We start from the raw sequence: 19409 nt of genomic DNA, 5'->3' as shown, positions 1-19409 counted from the left end.
ATTAAACATGAATTTAGGCACCAAAGGCTTGACTACTGACAGAAATTTTGAGAGGCAATGTTAATGTGTATTTTTTATCACACTGTGAATAAATACAGTCTTAATGCTCTTGTGTGAATTCTATGACAAACATATACTTTCTTCAATTAGGAGAGCTTGTCTTATAGAAAGTGTTTTTGCAGAATTTCTTGACACATTTAAATTCTGTAATCATAGCTAGATGGTACGTAGATGTGCACAGAATCGCAGAATGATTGGGGTTGGAAGGGACCTCTGAAGATCATCTAGTCCAACCCACCTGCTAAAGCAGGTTCATGGAATCACAGAATCATTTCAGTTGGAAGAGACCCTCAGGGTCATAGATTCCAACCATAACTTAAGCGAATTCCAGCACTAAACCATGTCCCTAAGAACCTCGTCTAAACGTCTCCACCACTGACTCCACCACTGCCCTGGGCAGCCTGTTCATGACATAGAGTAGATGACGCAGGAACGTGTCCAGGTGGATCCTGAATGCCTCCAGAGAAGGAGACTCCATGACCCCTGTGGGCAGCCTGGTCCAGTGCTCTGTCACTCTCAAAGTAAAGACGTTTCTCCTTGTATTTAGATGGAAATGCCTGTATTTCAGGCTGTGCCTGTTGCCCCTCATCCTGTCGTTGGGCACCACTGAAAGGAGTCGGGTCCATCCCCGTGACACCCAACCTGGAGATATTTATAAACATTGATGAGATCCCCTCTCACTGTAAAGGACACTGAAACAAAAATGCTTCCTCTTCCTTCTCACTCCCCCATTTTTCCACATGCTTGCAAAAACCTGTGGTTGTATTTTTCTTTTCCCTCTCTTTTTCTTTTCCTCCTCTCAGATGAGCCTCATAATTACCCTTCTGTGCCTACAGGAAAGGTCCACAGCATCTGTAAAGCTGGCAGCAGCCCAGTATTTCCAGGCAGGTGGGTGGGGAGCCCATCCATGGCTTTGTCTGAGCAGCTGAGAACTTTGTGTGAGCCGTGCCGCGGTGTACGGTAACACTGACCTGTGCCTTCGGCAGGGAAAGCACCGAGCAAGTGTCGGGACCAGTATTTATAGACCACTACGTAGCAGTCCTGGAAAGAGAGATGGGGAGAGGGAGTGCGAGAGAAATCTTGGCTGAACTGATAGCAATTTTATTTCAGGTTTCTGTTACTTAAGTTACATTAAATAAATCCCCCTTGTCAAGTTTAATCTTCTCGTGGTGAATCATAACAGCCTTGCTTTGCCTTACAACCAGGTGGAAGCAACAGATTTAAAAACAAGACATTTGAAGGTAAGTAATCGATTTAGTGTCACTTTTACCTCCAGCGTCTTCACCAGCTCGAGGGCACCAAGAGGCACAGCCCTGCCTGCTGTGTAACGATGTGCTGCCCGCGGGGACTTTGTATATGGTTACAGAGGAATATCAGGTTGTTTCTTCATTTAGCAACATGCTTGAAAAGGTCAGTTAGCATCAGAGAAGAAGCACATGCAGTCTACTTCCAGTACTGAAAGTAGTGCAGGTCATTTGAGCTATTCTCTCTCAGCAACGTCTGGGTTGTGTTTTAAAGCATCCATTTCTTGATGTGCAGATGGTTGTGCTTGCTGTCCTATAGGCACTGCTTTTAGTAGCAGAAACCAAGAAGTTCTGCTCCAACTTCTGTCTGCGGTTATTATTAGCAATCAGGGTCAATACTGTGTTTTTCTAAGAGGAGCAGGACATAAATGGATGTTCTTGCATACCTCAGTGTAAAAAATGAAATGGTGGGAAAGCAAGTGGGTTATTAGGAGAGAAAATTTTCCCCTTGTTCATGAGTTTTTCAAGGTGACATAGAACACATAGCCCTGCAGCCTATATTCCCTGATAACAGAAGGGAAATGGGTGTTTACAGCAAACTTATAACCAAAGTGAAAGAGAGATTCTCCCTCACCTACCTTCACCCAGGCAGCTCCATACAGCTTTTGATAAATGAACCTTTTTCCATTACTCACAGCATCTTTTTCAAAGCCTCCTCAACGCATACAGGCTGCCGAGTTCATTAGTCTTCTTTGTTTGCATATTCTAGGGTGTAATTTTAAAAGCAAGGTTACCTAAAAAGGGGATAATTCTTCTAAAACTCTCTCCTGGCAGCAACATGTGAAATCTGTACAATTCAACATTGATGTTTACTATGGTTAGCTCAGAGAAGATTAATGTGTTGCTTAAAGAACACAGAGTTTCCCTGAATGAAATTTATCAGTTGACAGCCCTGGAATTACTTCTTTAAGTTAAGAAAATATAGACTTTGGCACTGATTGAAGATTTTTGGGGGTGAGTGGGAGGGTGGCTTGCAACTCCAGAGGGTGTTAGACACATACTCAATATGTGTTGAAAACAAAAGTGTGTTAAAATAACTTTAGGCTTGAGACTCAAAGTAACAAATACAAGGAAATGCAAGATAAGGCTTATGTTAGATCCTTTACTTGTTAACACCAATGTTTTGCGTGCACCGGGCACATAATGTAACCCGTTATCCACCAGTTTAAAACTTACCAAGTAAAGGATAAGAACAGTGGTGGTTCCCAGATAAGAAAAGCAGTCTATATGAGAACCTGTAGAAAACCAGGTATATATTTAATGATCATGATGATGTTTATTTCCTCTGTGCATCATATTATTCCACATATCAGTCATCATAAACACTGGAAACATTAAGAAGCTACTTTGGGAAATGCAACAGGTGAGATAGAAATGTGTGTTATATGGACAATTAACACCAGTAAAACTGACCTACTGGGAAATTCTCTCATTATTGAGCTATTCCAGCACATGGGCATTGAGAAAGGAAAGAAAACCCAAACATATATATATACATATATATATATATATATAAAGAATTAGCTCCCTTGTAGGAACTGATTTTTTTAGAGAGCAGCACAGTAGCATCTCTTTGAGGTTTATAAATAAATTATAAATGCAAGCTGAAACCTCCTATTTTTTCCCCTCTTCCTTACCCAAATTTATCACTGCTTCTCTTTGAAGGTGATATGGGTGTTCTTTTGTCTAGTATCTTGGTGAAAAGACAGCTAATAAGTAGTGAAAGTGTAGTTGTTGGAAAGGGACTTAGCGCAATGTATTTGGGTATAGTAGGTTACTAGGCATTTTTCCACATCCTCAGTTGCATTGTTATGACTGTACATCCCTAGATGATCATAGCCTTGACAGTTTTTACTATTACTGTGTTTTGCTGTTGTTGTGCCTTTTACTACTATAGGCATACGAATGATGTAGCATTGGTGAACTTGCATGGTCCTTAAAGAGAATAAACTGTTCTTCAGTAACTGCCTGTGTGTATATCACTACCCTGTGTTAATGTGGCTTACCTGTTAGTAGTGGGTGAAAAAATGTCTCTCATTTATAACCGGGGGCCATAAACTGCAAGTGTGTTTAGTGTTGTGGAGTAGCTGATGTAGGATTGTGTCCACCTGACCTTACAACGAGGTAGGCTGTTTGCTTTCTCATATAATTTAGTAAAACATTTTCTGTTTTGCATATTGAAGTGGCATTGAAGGGAAGTCGTGGAGGTTAATGTCAGGATTGCAAATATTGCTCATCTCACCCCAGGAGAAGAAGAGCCTCTGAGCTGAATTTGACCTGTTCATGAAGATCTTGGTATAACCACCTATAAGCTCTATAGGTATTTTTGTTCTTTGTGATGGAGTTTTCTTGACCCTTCCTAAGCCCCACAGAGAGATGCTTTAATGGCATGTTAACCCACTGATCAGTGAACTCTGTGCTAATGGGTCACATTAGAGGCAGAGATTTTCTCTCTGATAGCTGGGATTATCCATGGAAACTCCAATTACCTGCTGGGGCTGGGGTGAGAAAAGTCACACGCTGCCTCTTTGGCACTTGTGTCTGTAGGAGTTGTAACAGCACTGGGTGCTGCAGGGGTTAATGCTGGGGCTTTTGGACTATTGTTAATATGCCTGGGAGGGCTCTCACGTGGTTATCTGCTAGGCTGGGATCAACTCCCAGGCTGAGGGAGGCTGAAGTTTTCTTCCAGAGATTGCACATAACTGATGGCTAGGAAGGCTTCACACGAAAGGACAGGAGGGACAACTTTTTTAATGTCCTTCTCCCCCCACTAATAAATGGCGCAGGAGCAAATACATAGAAATACATTAGCGGTCATGACTCTATCTCTTCACAACCCTGTTGTGCTTGGGGTTGGATGTGAGTTATCTTTCCTCGCTTTTTGAATGTCAAAAGCCAGTTTGCCCCTTTTCTTGGTCATTCTGGAGCTTGAAAGACATTGCAACTTCAGCTTTAGCAGCTGCATTTCCAGAGATGGTGTACGCTGCAGAATTTGCTTTTATGTTGTGTTTGCTTGCTATTTGGCTTGCTCACATGTTCCATTTGAAGACTCCCCAGCAGAACTAGGTAATCAGGTTGATACAACAGCATCATCCATGCTGTGCATTCATGGGAGAAATAAGATTGTGGCATAGCCAAAAAAAGTACATGTGAAAAAAGGGAAGGGAGGAATAGACTTAAAAAAGTAAAATAGTATGCATGTGTACATGTAAAGGAGTTCTTAAGTAAGGTATGCTGCACAAATAACATAGGTAGTTCCTGGGAGTGTTAGTGATTTATTTGGGGCAGAGAAAGGGCTGATCGTAATTTCTGATGTTATTTCTAAGGATGGTAGGCTAATGGGGGAGCTTAGCAAAAATGGGCTTATGCAACCAAAGAAAACCATTTATGTTTTGGGAGTCAGTGCTCTTTCTTTATTCAAGTGAGCTCCTGTTTGGCTGCCATCTCTCCCAGCACTGATTTTGCTTTTCCTATTCCTTCCACCTTGAATTTGCAGCTGGGCATGTTCTTTTCCTAACCTGAAATCCTTCCTGATCAAAACTTTTGAACCCCTGCCTGCAGGTGTCCCGTGCAACGACGCTATTGGATTGATGCCATGGATATATAAAAACTGGAATTTACTCCTTGAAAGGGTAGCGAGTATTGGATTTTATGGTTTGATTTGTGTTTGCAAATCACTACTAAGTGCTTCTTCTCATTTAATTTGTCCTATGGGTGAGAAAATTTTAGTTAAAGTGGTTACATCAGCAATTTTATGTATAGATACCATGAGAGTATTTAATGTCCAAGAGAAACTCTGCTCAGCCTGAGAGCAGGTACACATTCAACAACACATGTGTTTACAGAACACTGTGTTTGTGGGCAATGAGTTCCTTGATCACCGACCTTTACCTTTTTCCCCACACACAGGACGTCCAGTCTTATTTGAATGTGGTGGGTTGACCCAACCTGGACACCAGGTACCCACCAAAGCTGCTTTATCCCTGCCCTCCTCAGCTGGACAGGGGAGAGAAAATATAACAAAAGACTCATGGGTTGAGATAAGGACAGGGAGATCATTCACAAATTACTGCCGTGGACAAAACAGGTTTGACATGGGGAAAATTAATGAGAAATCAAACCCAAAATCTTAATACACCTTCCCTCCTATCTTTCCATGCTTAACTTTACTCTCAAATTCTCTACCTTCTCCCTCCCAGCACGGGGACAGGCAGCTGGGGTTGTGGTAAGTTCATCACAGACTGTCTCTCCCACTCCTGCCTCCTTAGGGGGCAACTCCTCAGACTCTTCCCCTGCTCCCTCCCACAGGACTGAGTCCTCCACAAACTTCTCCAACATGAGTCCTTCCCACAGGCTGCAGTTCTTCACAAACTGTTCCAGCATGGGTCTCCTGTGGGATCGCAAATCCTGCCAGCAAACCTGCTCCACCATGGGCTCCTCTCTCCATGGGTTTACAGGTCCTGCCAGGAGCCTGCTCCAGCACGGACTTCCCAGACGGTCACAGCCTGCAGGCCATGTGTTTGAAATATCTCTCTTAAGGTCAGCATACCCTTTACTTAGACTTTGCACTATGTGCCAGGGCACTGAAGCGGGACCATGGTTTCTGTAAAAATTAAAATAAGCCAGTGAATCGTAGTTATTTACTGTATTTCATCCCACCTCAGAAAGCACAAGTGTAAAGTGTGACTTTTAATTAACAAGCACATTGTCCCAGAGCTTTGACTTGGAAAATTATATATCAATATCTAGACAGTTTAGCAGATCATTCATTTCTCCCTCTAAGCCATAAATAATATCCTTTAACTTCCCAGGAATGTTTTTCTGCTTATTTGTAGCAGTCACAGGTACATAGGAAGTATAATGATGAAGGTGCAGTAAATGAAGAACTGTTGTTGAATAAGGCAATGCCATTTGTGAAACAAAACAAAGAAAACCCAACCCTTTCCATCCTCTCATCTCCTTTATCGATACAATGGCTCATCATGACATCCAGCAAGAGTTCTGCCTACTAACCCTGAAATATAACTTTGTGTTTATTGTCAGGACCTTGTTGGCAAATTGAGCTTGACAATGAGATGGGGAAGGCAGGGGGAAGCAAAGTGACCTGGGACATGCAGTTCTACTAAAACCTTTCAAGGTCCGTAGAGTGCCTTTTCCTTTCCAGCGAATCAAATTACCAACTGGGCAGCTCGTTCGGTTAGCTAATCATTAATGTGGGATCCGTGAATTATGGAGTTCGTAACCCTTTCTCTTGCTAATTAATTTTGTGTGTGTGCACTAAAATACTCTTTCTCCTGATGCTGTGAGAAGCTCTAGTGGAGGCAAGTGCACTGAAACCTGGCATAGGTTGCACAGGAGGTGGGCTGTCCAGCCTCTGTGTGGAGCCCCAGTGTCGCCTTGGCTTGGAGGGACCCAGTTCTACCAGCAAATTTGGGGACTGGGTGGCAGTAGGTGCAGTTAGTGGGCAGCCCTTTGCAACCCTGAGGCTTAGGCAGCAGCTTCCTCAAGGGGCTCCTGGTACCTGCAGAAGTGAGTGTGCGAGGTGAGATGCTGTGCTATCATTTGATGGGATGTTTTTCATTTGGCATGATTCCTTTTCCCTTGTGCTGAAAAGTGCAGGTCTAATAAGTTTGTTGCATGTGTAGTGTTGTAGTTCTGGTTGCTTTAGTAGACATGTCGCCTTTAACCACCTTGTGCCAGTAAAAACAGGGCCAGGTAGGTGCCAGCTGGTGTTCATTTCTATTCCTTTATGGGCCACCTGGCTGGTGGTCTCTCTCAAACTGTACTGCTTTACTTCCCCAAAATGTGAAGAAAAGCATGCACGGTGCAAGATTTTTGCTCTATTTTATACCTAGTTAGAACAAAGATGTTTCTAATTTCATGACAATAGCACAGGTGTCGCATGGCAGGTACTAACTCCGTTTCCTAAGCCAGAGGGCAGCTGTCCATATGTCACTAAGCAAAGAGTTTTTCTGCAACCCTTCTCAACAGTTTGAAGGAAAGAAAGTGTGTACCCACTGAATGTGACTGGAAAAGGATGCTATTTAAAAGACAGTCACTTTCCCAGCTTTGAACAAGTCCAGCTAAAATGCTGTGGGATGAGGGAATTGTTTGTAAAGTACATATATGGTCAGAAAATCACTGTGTACAAATGCTATCATCCTTCTCCAGAGATCCAAAATCTGTTTCTCTTCCAAGATACATCTGCTTTCCATAGTTCAAAAATAAATGCTGATGACTTTTTACTTTTATTGGCTCCATAGCAGTATGAGAAAATGAGCTGGATTCTATTCTGGTTTGTCGATCATCAACAAAATTGTTAATTGCTTTCCTAACGTGAGTCAGAGAGCATGCAGCGTGACTTCAGGTCAGGCTCCAGGTGTGGTTTGTAAAGCAGGTTGTTAGAAGAACAACTTGTTTTCTTATTATTTTGGTTTGTTTGATTTAAACTTGTAGATTAAGAAAATGTACTTTAGAATAATTTTAAGACAAATATTGATTTTCATTGTGTCACTTCTGCCAAACCACTTTTCATCCCATATTTGCATTACCAGATCTTATTTTGCTCATGGAGGTTTTTGAATATTTCTGTCAGTAGCACCTTAACTTTTTCCACCCTCAGAGCTCTTTAGAATAAAATTGTATCTACCACTTATACAGCAATTTGCATCCTGAGAAGATTTTGAAAGTCTCCCTTAATGCTTCTTTCCTGTAGAGAAGTGGCAATGTGCGTGTTTTTAAGATGAAAGCTGAGTGTGTGTTAAGTAAATTATTCTGGGCACACAAGGAATTGGTGCCATTTAATCTCAGAGTAAGTGATTAGAGCATGTAATTGACTTTCAGCTCCAAGTATATGAATGATTTGAAATTAATTATAGAAAAAGAAAAATGAGCTGCAGTGTGGTTACTCCACTTGTACTGAGTCAGTTAGTACTTTGCAAAACGTGCCTGGGACAAGGGACTGACTCTTGGTCCTGAGGCCAAGCATCTTGTGAGAGTGAGTGATGTTATTTATGTACATTGAAATAAGCATGCATATTTGGCTTGGGGTATCAGGCTAGCTCTAACTGAAATGAAGTAAAAGTTGCTATCACTTTTCAGTTCGGGTTTTCTGTGAAATGCGGGGCATGACGTGGATGACAGAAGGTTTTACTTTTGGTGTAGAATGCACTGAAGTCAGCAGTAAAACCCTAACAGCAAGACAGCAAATCAAGGGCTGTGATCCAGTTCAGTGTGAAGAAGCCACTACACTTCTTGATTGCTTTCCATGAGCGGTAAATTAATGGTACAAAATGATGCAATTTCTATCATGTCCAGATTGTGGGTTTTTTAATAGATTTTTTTTTCTTATCTAGAGTTCAAGGTATTTAGAAATATTAATTGTTCACAAAAATTTAAAATAAGCTCTGATTTCTTTTAAACTTATGAATGAATTGAGAATGCAATTTAAATCAGACTGGAGAGCATATCACGAGGTGGACATGATTATGACGTGATTCCCTAAAAACTCCTGATGTTGTTGGGTGTGCATGATGCAGTTCATTAAGGGGAAAAAAGGGGAGATTTTAGGATTAGGTAAATTTATGCTGTCTTTGGTGTTGATCTACAATGTAATGTTAGCCTATATACCCAGCTGGAGAACATTGCATGTATTGTAATACCCAAAGTGTATTAAGAAACCTGACATCTGAATATTAGAGCTGTGTTTTATGCCTCTTGTAAGCTGGAGCATAGGCACAGTGAAAGAATATAAATACTGGAAATCTTCCACAAAGGAAAAGAGAAAGGAAAAAGTGTAACAAGAATAATCAAGTCAATTAATCCGAGTAATAACAAATTCCAACATTAGTGAAAGTTCATGTTTATTGAAAATAGATAAATACACTCAGATGCATATTCTCTCTAGGTTATATTTCTCTTTGTCAAGGTGAGATTCTACTCCATAGTAAAGGAGGTATCTTAGAAATCAGGTTGTTTCAGGGATTTCAGTGGCATTGGTCATGGAGAAGGCTATTATTTCATATGGTTAAGACTGGCAAAATCTGAGGCACTGGTGGTTGGCTTTAAAATACTTTACTGCACAGGTTGCCAAGGCATTTATGAGAAATACTTACGTTGCAGTTGTTGACAGTATCATGCTTGCCTTATTTATTGGCCCTGTCATCTCTGTGCTTTTGGATATATCACCTCTAATTGTTCTGAATAATTGCAGCAACACCTGCTGGCAAGCCCAGAGCTGATATACTGGAAGCTTTCCCGTGGTTGACGTCAGCCAATCAACCATTTGTGTCCTTAGCAGATGTTTTTAATTTCTTTTTCACATGGGATTTACTTAGATCTATTATCCGACCCACTAAAGGCCAGCCATGTCTTTCAGGCTGTTACCATTGGAAAATGTATCGACTGGTTACTGGCACCAAACTTCTAGGGATGCTATTCATCCACAATGTCGATGTATTTCGTGTTTGATGAATTCACTGCTTCTCTGTTCTTCTGTTTTGCAGAAGTTTGACATACCACATTTTTAATCTTCTAATTAAAGAAGAAAAAAATAAGTTTAAAAAAAAAAATGTCCTCTATATTGTCTGCCTTTAGAGTACAGGTCAACCTTATGGTGTTGGCTCTGGATTTTGTTCTTACTCTGTTACCATCTTGAAACAGTGACTTTTGCTTCTATTTGCTTTTAGCATCTATAGTGCTTGATTCTTTGCTTGCTTACATTCTGTGTGGTTTTACAAATTTCCGATTGATTCTTCACTGTTCCTTTTCTTTTGACAAGATAGATTTGTGTAAGTTAAAAATTCCACACTACTTGGGACTGTATAAGTTCAAGTTTTTGTTCATTGTAGAGTAGCTACACTAGTCTGCTGGTGCCAAAATTATCTTTCATCAGTGTACAACATGGACATATACATATGAAGTGTTTCTGGACCATGGACTATCATGTACTGGACCATGATATACAACAACGTCTTCCCTCTCTCCTTCCTTCAGAAGTAAATGAAGGTATTTCAGTGACCCAGACTAAATTATATCACTAAAGCTTAAGTGTATTTGCCCTACCAGCTTATGGACTGAATAATGGACTTCCTTTGATTCTGCTTGTCATTATTAACTGTCCTGAACTGACAATTTTGTCCTGTGACTATTGAAGCAGTATGGTTGTCTGTTCCTTGACTCAAATTTAAAGTAAGTTCCAACTCAACTTGGGCAAAGAACCACTTCTGTTATGCTCAGGTCTCATCCTAATCAAGAGTTGAAATCATATGCATGTGATGCCCTATACCAATATATTTCTTAAAATAGTATACTTTCAGCATGAACACATCAGGTTGTACTATCTTAGTAAATTATACACTCCCCTCGGTGGTAAGATACAAGATCGTTGCATTGATACAGTTAACAGTTTACAGCCATTCCTTCCTTTTGGAAGGTTCCAGTTATAATCATCTCCAGGCTCAAATTCACGCTGTACATGGCCATCTATGCGGGTTTTTGTACCCATTCCAACCACCAGGGTCTCATTACACCCATTTGATTCCCATTGCACCGACTTCCTGTCTCTATTAGAAACTTTAATTTTTGAGCGTTTAACATAAAAGGTCTTTGATGGTCCATATGTGCAAAAGGAAAGCCCGCCACATAATCCAAAAAGTTAATTGAATTTCTGCATATTCCTACTTACTCATTGTAATATCAGTCTATAGGAAGACAGTATCAAAGTGTTAAGACTGATTGTTGTCAGAGTTCCTTCACAGAGCAAAGAATGTTTTTAAAATATCATTTTTTTTATACAAAATCCCCTGAACCCTAATTATTAGAGTCACAGAAAAATGCTGAGATGTCCAAGGGTCTGTTGACCTGTGGTTGTATCCCGAGGCAGGATACTTATATACGTAAGCCACTGTAGAGAGACACTTTTATGACCTTTTCTTAAATGGATATTGTGCCAACTTTAATGATGTCTCTAGACCACATGACATGCAACAAGAATTTTGTGTTGTGCAGTGATGCCTGATGCCGAGGCTAAATTTGCTGTTCTCTTTCTCACTGGGAGTTCATTGGAATTTATAGGATGCTATTTTAGTTTCCTCAAGCTTTTTTTTTTTTTTTTTTCTTTTCAAAACACACATCTGTGTGTATGTATGTGTGTATATAAAATGTTTTAGAGCACCTTGTGTACCTCAAGTATTTGTATTGTACTGCACTTCAAAGATTAATGGTATGTAGTATGCAGACAGTAATACTTTCTTTTCTTGTAAGCAAGGACTATGGTGGTGCTATCCAAAAAGATGCAAAGAGCCTTAGACCTTTTTATGTGAATAGGTAGAGACAGAAGAAGATTTGTTCAAAACACTAGACTTACTTTTCTCTCTAATCAATTATAATTTCTAATTACATATTAGTCCCACAAGTGAACAAAATCTAGCTCCTGTGGCAAAGCAGGAGGTAAATAGTGTCGCCATCCAATCTCCTCATTCCTCCTTTACTCCTATGCCCTGAATAATCCCTTGTACCTAACCCTTACCTTTATTTTCTTTCCCTAAATCTAATGCCTGAATCTACAGGTCAGATGCATAGAAATGCATAGACCATCCACAGTCTGAATTAGGGATCTTCTATTACACTCATGGATGTAATATTTTTCCAAAATACTACTCTGTGCTGGCTACCCTGTCATTTCAAACAGCGATATGGAATGACTATATTGCTGTCTTAAAAGATCGTGAAGAGGATTTGCAGTGGTTGAGTAATTCCAGTACTTTTCACTGGGCAATAAAGTACTTGAAAGCTGGGGAGGGATTGATTTCCACAACCATCTAGTCTAGAGGCAAGTCTTTAAGCTGTCTGGATGTATTTATCTGTGTTATATGCCTATTGGGGTCAAAAAAGAAAAGAAGAAATGTGGATCTTTGCTTCCATAAACTGAAATGGCACATATGTAGAAAGCTATGCCATAAATACTAGGATTCTGTGAATTTTTAACTTGGTTGGAAGGTAAAAAGACAAAGACATGGCTGAAAATGCTAGCTGATTAGTCTTGTGTATAAAATCTAGTTAAGGGGCAATGGCAAAGTTCTGTATAAAAATTAATTAGAACATAGCACAGTCAGTTGTGATCAAAGAGCATACATTTATTGTGAAATATATGGTTGCTGGAGACAATTCATTTTTAATTTATTAGATTCCATAAATTGTTTTCTGATAGGTTAGGAACAGAGATATATCAAGCTTATTCACATAATACTGGCTCTGGTAACTAGCTAAGTGAATTATAGTTTTGAAGTATATGCTTACCCTTTAATATAGCAGTAGACAGCAGCAATGAAACTACCTGGAAGTACTGCTAGTGTGTTTTCAGGCTTACAAAAGCACTTCTAGCATTGAATAGCAAGTTGATATTAGCAAAATAAAACTCTGTGCTGGTCCTACAAGGAGTGAGGAAGAAAGTACCCATTGCTTTCCTCTTATTGGTGTGATGTCTAGGTTTTTTTTCTGAGAGGTAGATTTGAAAACATGGATTCTTGTGTCATTATGGATCTCAAGTGGCTGTGTCCCAGGTGCTCTCAGGTTCTTGAAATGTGTATGAATTTACAGTAGAGTTTTTCTGCAGTGGTGTTCTCTGTGTTGTCCTTGCTCTTTTGCCAAGGGCAGAACAAATCTATGCCATCCAGAGCACAACCACCCCCCACCCAGCTGGTTGAACTCGTGCCTTCAGAAATGGGTAGAAGTTGGCTCACATCCTGCTGCTCCAGCAGCTGCCCCCGGTAAAACAGCCCCACAAGGCCTTGGTTATCTCTTGCTTCATAGTGTTGGCTCATAGAGTACTGTTAAAATGTATAAAAGTCAATGTTGCTGACCTTTTTCCTTATTTATTTCTGCTTTTCTTCCAAAGTATGATACATGTTGTGCTGGAGACAAGTAAGGTGAAAAATTAGAGTGTATATAAAATTACAAATACAGTCTGATCAGTTCAGTTTGTAGGCGTACTATGGTATAGATATAGGCAGGAGTATGGGAATGAGGGGAGGAAGGCGAGCAGCATTCTCAAGTTTGCAAACCTTCGACTTAATTACATACTTCCCCTGCTGTTCTCTTAAGGTAACTAGACCTCTTAGTTTGAACCTGGTCTCATTCTATCCCAGTACAGACTGGGATTCCTAACAAATAATCATTCTGTGTTGCTGTGGAACCCAAACTTATGAAGGTTGCTTTTTATGTAATATACATATTTTTTTTCCTTTTTCTGCATTCTAGTGTAATTCTTTTTCAAGTACAGTGCTTTGTGAATATCAAAGATAACATGGTAAAGTAGAAGATGACACTTTTCTTTTAGAAGAATCCTTAAACTTTTGCTCAGTAAAGAGCCATGATGGCTGAAGATGGAGAGAGCATATATATTCTCAGAACTGTGTGTGTGTGTGTTCGGTGCAGGACGTATGCCAAATTCTTTAGGAAAGCAGAACGGTATTTTAAAGATTATTCTGATATCTTGGGCCTTTTTTATGTTGTTCAAAATATCTGGTAGCAGTTTCAATATAATAAGCTCACTTTCTTCTCTCTAATTGAGAAAAGGAATGAGTTTCTCAAAGAGAAACTGTCTTTTGGGGATGTCCAGGTGTACACATATAAATCCTGTGGAAGGTTGCATAGCATCAGACTTTTGTTTTCTGAATAAATAAGCTATTGTAAATCAGCAGGCATGAAGCCAAGTTATAATAGAAGAATTTATTATAATTTAATGTAGATGGTGGATAGAATGGGTGGATTGTAATTGAAGCTAAGTGAATAATTCCAGTAAATAACTTACTCAATGAATTTATTCTATTTTTCCACTCCAAGATTGTTTTTACTCTCTCCCTTCCTCCCCGTCCCTGTGCTGAGTGACTCCCAGCACTGCAGTGGCCATCCCTTCATAGCAAGAATTAGTTACATCATGGGATTTGAGCTTCAGTGTCTGGGTTCATGGGTGGGTAGGACCTACTTAAGAAAGACCTACTCAGGATGGTTAACAAGGGACTTTCTAGAGAATTAGAATCATGTTTCACTTGGGCTGTTGACTTCATTTTGTTTTTGGTTTTGTTTTTTTTTTTTTTTGTATGTGCAGGGGCTTTTGTTTTTTTGGAGGTTTCAAAGAGAGAGTAGAAATATTTGTGCCATACAAACTACTTCCAAAAAAAGATCTCCGGAATTTATTTACTGAGCAGGAGCTGTGCGGTTGGGTTTACAGCCTTGTGAGGTTTTTGTTGGCCAACATGCTGAGTCCTTACCCGTATTCTGTCTTGTTCTGCTTTTTATTCTAGCTTTTCTTTCAGCTTTTGAAACAGTGTTTCTGGACTTTGGAGGTTTTAATCAAGTTTTGTCTCTCCTCAGCAACCCATACCTTCTCCATCAGGAACTTGAACAAAGATTATTAGATCTCTATACATTCAATTGATTCCTTTTTTTCCCGGTTCCCTCAAGGGTCCAAGCTAGTCCTCTACTCTTCATGTAACAATAGATGCAGATTTTGTAACATTTCCTCTCCTTATTGCTTTGAGTAGTAAAAGACGTTAATATCATGAGAATTAGTGTTCTTAATTGATATTTGAAGAAGGACCCACTAAAACAGATTGAGCTACTGACACCTCATACCTGTTATTATTCCAGATGGGTTGCAAACTTAAGTAGGCATCCCTTCATCAGGATTATGATGGTCACAGGTTGCTTAATGCTTAAGTAAATGGAGCTCAGGCTGAGACAAAATTTGGCCAGTAGTGTGAACTTGTGGTGTTTGATTTTGGAGCTCTGAGCCACCAGACTGGGTTACAGAAATTAAACCTTTAATATAGCAAGAGATCCAAATTGTAGTGCTCATGGCATGTGCTCTTCTTTCTGCAGGAGCAGCAAATTAATGCACAATGGTGAGCAGGTCCTACCATGGTTATGAGTCTGCTGAGTTCCCTCCAACAGAGGGGTCTGCAGACTTTTATATTATCATTCTATTGCGTGTGTTACCTCTTTGCCCTTTATTTTTGTGTTTAGTGTGTACTAACATTAACATCTACTGCAGCACAGAATCTGCTCTTCCATGCACTTTGTACTTCTGTATCTCCACCTGTACCTGTGGAAAAGGGCTTTAATCCTAGCACTGCAAACTCAGTGCAAGTTTGGAGGGATATCACACAAGATTGTCCATCTTTGCTGTGCTGCTCTGGGTTGGACTTTGTCACTGAGCATAAGATTAAGTTGCAGGTTTGATTTCTTAGTGAGGCTTGCAATTTTCTTTTCACAAAAATGAAATTGTTTGGTTTTACACAGATATTCCATGTACTCTTCAAAGTGGCACTACTCCTCTTGAACAATCTCATTTGGTTTAGTATTAATTTATAAAAGCATGTTATGTTAATAATAGAATGTATGAACAATAGTCTAATCTGTTCAGCAGTGTGGTGTATTTTTTTCATTGATTCTATATTAATATTGGAGCAAAGACAGTATTTTCTGGTGCTTTTACAGCTGTGAAAACATGCCTATTGAGAAAAGAGACTAAACTGTACCAAAGGACTCACTGTGCCAGCAATATTTAATACTTCATTGTAGGTCCAGTTTTTTAAACATCTGTCCCTCATTTAGTATATTTTTAATACAGAATTTTTAGTGTGGGCAAAAATGTAACTGTTTATAGTAAGATGCTTTCTCTGCTACTGAGAAAAAAAGCAACATAGGATTCTATGAGAAAAAATATTTTTAATGATTTATAGGATTTGGGTCATTGGCCTTAAACTTCCATAAAAGAGTAAGTAATTTTTTTATTGAAATCAACACGCTTCTGAGAACATGAGTGTGGCCAATAAAGGAAGTTTCCATGAAGTCAATGTGGAAGCTGGAGAGGAAAAATTACTATGTAGCCCCTGTATTCTGCTTCATGTTGTGCATAAAAAGGAAATAGTTGAGTGATTTGGGTGAGATGAGTAGGTGCAGTGGTATCTCGCAGTAAAAAGGAAGAATTAGGAAATGAGCTGCATGTAAAAGATACAGAGGTTATGGACACCTGATGTAATTATTAATGTTCTGCAGGCATCATAGGATTGGTCGGGTTGGAGGGGACCTTGGTAAGTCATCTAATCCCATCTAAAACACATCTTCAGATGGTGTATGATGAGAACGCTGGAAAGATGTACAAGACTCTTGCCGTAAATTGCAGTCCATCAGCTCATGTAGGTGAGCACTGTGTGTATAGTGTAATTGTTCCACACTAGTGTAAATTCCACTCCACTATGGTTTTCCAGAAGAACGTGTAAGTGAATGAATCTTTACAGCTTTCTAATGCATGCAAAAAACTAGAAAATCCTCGTGCTAACTTGGCTGATGTGTTTTCCTGTAGATATGTAACTTTTCTGTACTCGTGAATATAGAAGTCATATCTATATAATGTGATAATGTTTAGAAATTTGTGAAAAATATGTCAAAGACAGAGAAAAATCTGATTTCTTTTGAATTTTAAGCCATTTACATATGCCTCTCTAGGGTCTTACTTTAAAGAAAAGATGTAAAGAAGAGTGTAAATGTCCCCATAGGAGTGCCAGGATTAGGCCTGCAGCTGTACAGACTTAGTCACTAATTAAGAGAAATTGATTTTACTGGAGTTACATTTAAGGTTAAACCTCCATATGAGAGATTCAGGGGTACTGACTCAATTCAGGCAGGGATCACCAAAAACTTGTCAATGGTAAGATTTAAATGTCCTTTTGTAAGGATATCTAAAACAAATAGAAACTCTCCAAATTCTCTTTTCACATAAAACTGAAAAAACCCCTGTGGTTCACATAATTGTTATAAACATTATAGAAACAAAATATCCCTAAAATATCCTGGTACTAAGGGCCTCATCCGTACCATGCTCAGCAACACATTCAAGTACATGTTTCCTTTTGACCATACTGCAAGATAACAGTTGCAAAGCAACTCTGATGTAATAAAAAGTGCTGATTTCATAGGAGATTGTAAATGACAAGCTCTGTGTCAAATTCAGCTGCTCTGTGGAGGTAAAAATGGAAGGGAGAAAATTAGGAGCCCGGTATAATTAAACATCTTTCTGAACTGTTGCATTTTATATATCATGTTAGTTTTCAAAGGTGAGGGCCAAAGTAAATGTTTGGAGTTCACTCTTGGCACTGTGGCACGGCAGAGATTGAAGTGCATTTACGGTTCCATCATGGACACTGGAAAAACCCCGCTCAGTGTTGGGAGGAACGCGCTTGGCGCCGAGTCAACCGCGCGGCGTGGAAGCGTTTGCCCAATTAGTGTTTTAACAGCTGCTTAAGGTTTGTTTCAATGGGAAGAAAATTATTGAGCACAATTTTATATAATTAGTAGAGCATAAAACACGTGGTGCGTCTAATTAAATGTTTTAAACTATTGACATTACGTAGCTACTGTTGAAGTAAATGAAGTGGAAAATCGTTATGATTTTTTCAGTTGGTAAATTACTTCACAATACAGTCAAAGGCCCATTTGATAAGATGAACTTAATCCTGATGCGGAATGATGAGCACCAGGGCCTTTTCACACCCCACAGGTATGTGGAGGTCTCACCAAGTTAACTGGTGCAACTGGTTGGTATTTCAGGGCTTTCAAGTCCTGCCAGCATGGGCTCCGCTCTCCGGAGCACTTTGTGTTAAATACAAGTATGTCCCGCTCCTTTGGTTCGCAACTCCTTTATCCAAAGGGTGACAAATTGTGCATTGTAGAGCTGAAGGCGTCACTTTCTGATCCCAAAACAATAAAGCCATTGAGTAAAGATCCAGCAGGCATTTACAAAAGAAGAGGAATTTGGAAATACAAGAAAATTTGCTTTCAAAATGCTTTCGTATTCCACACGTTGCTGTTGTTCAAGTATTTGTTTTGCAGTTCTCAAAACAGATATGGAAATGCAATTATGTATCGTGTGACATCAGTTGCACAATTAATTTACATCCATTTGTGCTACCTGGTGCTTCTATCCAAGCTTATAACATCCATATTCTCATTTCTATTCACAGGAGTATTGAATGATGTTGACAGTGAAAGCACAGCTTCAGAAATGAACTTTTTTTCCCATTTGAATCGATACATCTTTCACCTAGCCGCTACTTAATGACACATTTCGTCATGTACAACACTTAAGGAAGAAATAGCACAAAACCAGGGAGCAATGTTTAATTCCATCTGTGACACTCAAATCCAGCAAAGACAACAGAATAACACCGAATTTACCCTGGGCTGACTGGGAGGTCCACCCAGCCTTTTTGTTTGGAGCATGTATGGCTCTGCAAGCCTAGTTTATCATTGTGTATCATACTTTTGGTAGCTGTCAATGTAACCATAAAATGAGCACATGCATAGTGGTGAGGTAGACATGCCCTTAAAGAAATTATATTTCAGGGAAATAAAAGGAAAAAAACCAAACAAACAAACATACCAGCAGAGCAGTTGCCTTTTTTGTTTTTATGGTTTTATATCTGATTGTTCATTTGTTTTTTATGACATTCAGGAAACCATGAAGTCAGGTTAAGTTGTGATTACAAGTTTGCATAAAACATGGTAGCACTGCCTCTCCCAAAAGGCAGCAGATCACTCTTCAGGTGAGGTGGAGTTCGAAATGTCATTACTCATGTCATTTCCTCCAACATTTGGAAAAAAAAAAACACAAACCCAAACAAAACACAAGTCCCTATGTGAAGTACTGACTAATTCCTCTTTACAACACAGCTGCGAGCCCATAGATTGAGGGGAGGTATAATTTCGTATCTTCTAGAAGGAGAAGTCTTCCTAAAAGTGATATTATAAAGGGATTTATACCAGGGAATGAAAAATAGCAGTAGCTCTTCTCTTTCCAGGGCCATCATGAGCCTGTTGTGCAAGGCAGAGTCCCCTTACGGACACTGCAGTGCCTTTGGTGACAGCTCATGCCCCATAGGTCCAAATCCAGAAGTTATCTGGAGTGTTCTAGTAGACTCCGGATTCCCCAAGTAAATAGATTTGCCATTAGTTACTGCTGCTGAGTCTTTCTGTTTTATTTCT

General features: G+C 39.5%; 1 protein-coding gene across 4 annotated transcripts in view; it reads left to right on the top strand.

Annotated features, from left to right (window-relative positions):
* BMPR1B (bone morphogenetic protein receptor type 1B) overlaps positions 1–19409 on the top strand; it is a 209840-nt gene that overhangs the window by 101368 nt on the left and 89063 nt on the right. Inside the window, exon 1 of one of the 4 annotated variants that reach the window (XM_065062388.1) lies at positions 1177–1301. The exons of the other annotated variants lie outside the window; for them this stretch is intronic. The gene's annotated coding sequence lies outside the window, so the exon portion shown is untranslated. Of the gene's footprint in view, positions 1–1176; positions 1302–19409 lie in introns of those variants that run through there. 4 annotated transcript variants of the gene reach the window in all.

Source organism: Columba livia, chromosome 4, assembly GCF_036013475.1.
Source record: "Columba livia isolate bColLiv1 breed racing homer chromosome 4, bColLiv1.pat.W.v2, whole genome shotgun sequence".
NCBI classification, from domain to species: Eukaryota; Metazoa; Chordata; class Aves; order Columbiformes; family Columbidae; genus Columba; species Columba livia.
This window is presented reverse-complemented; position numbering and strand designations above follow the sequence as displayed.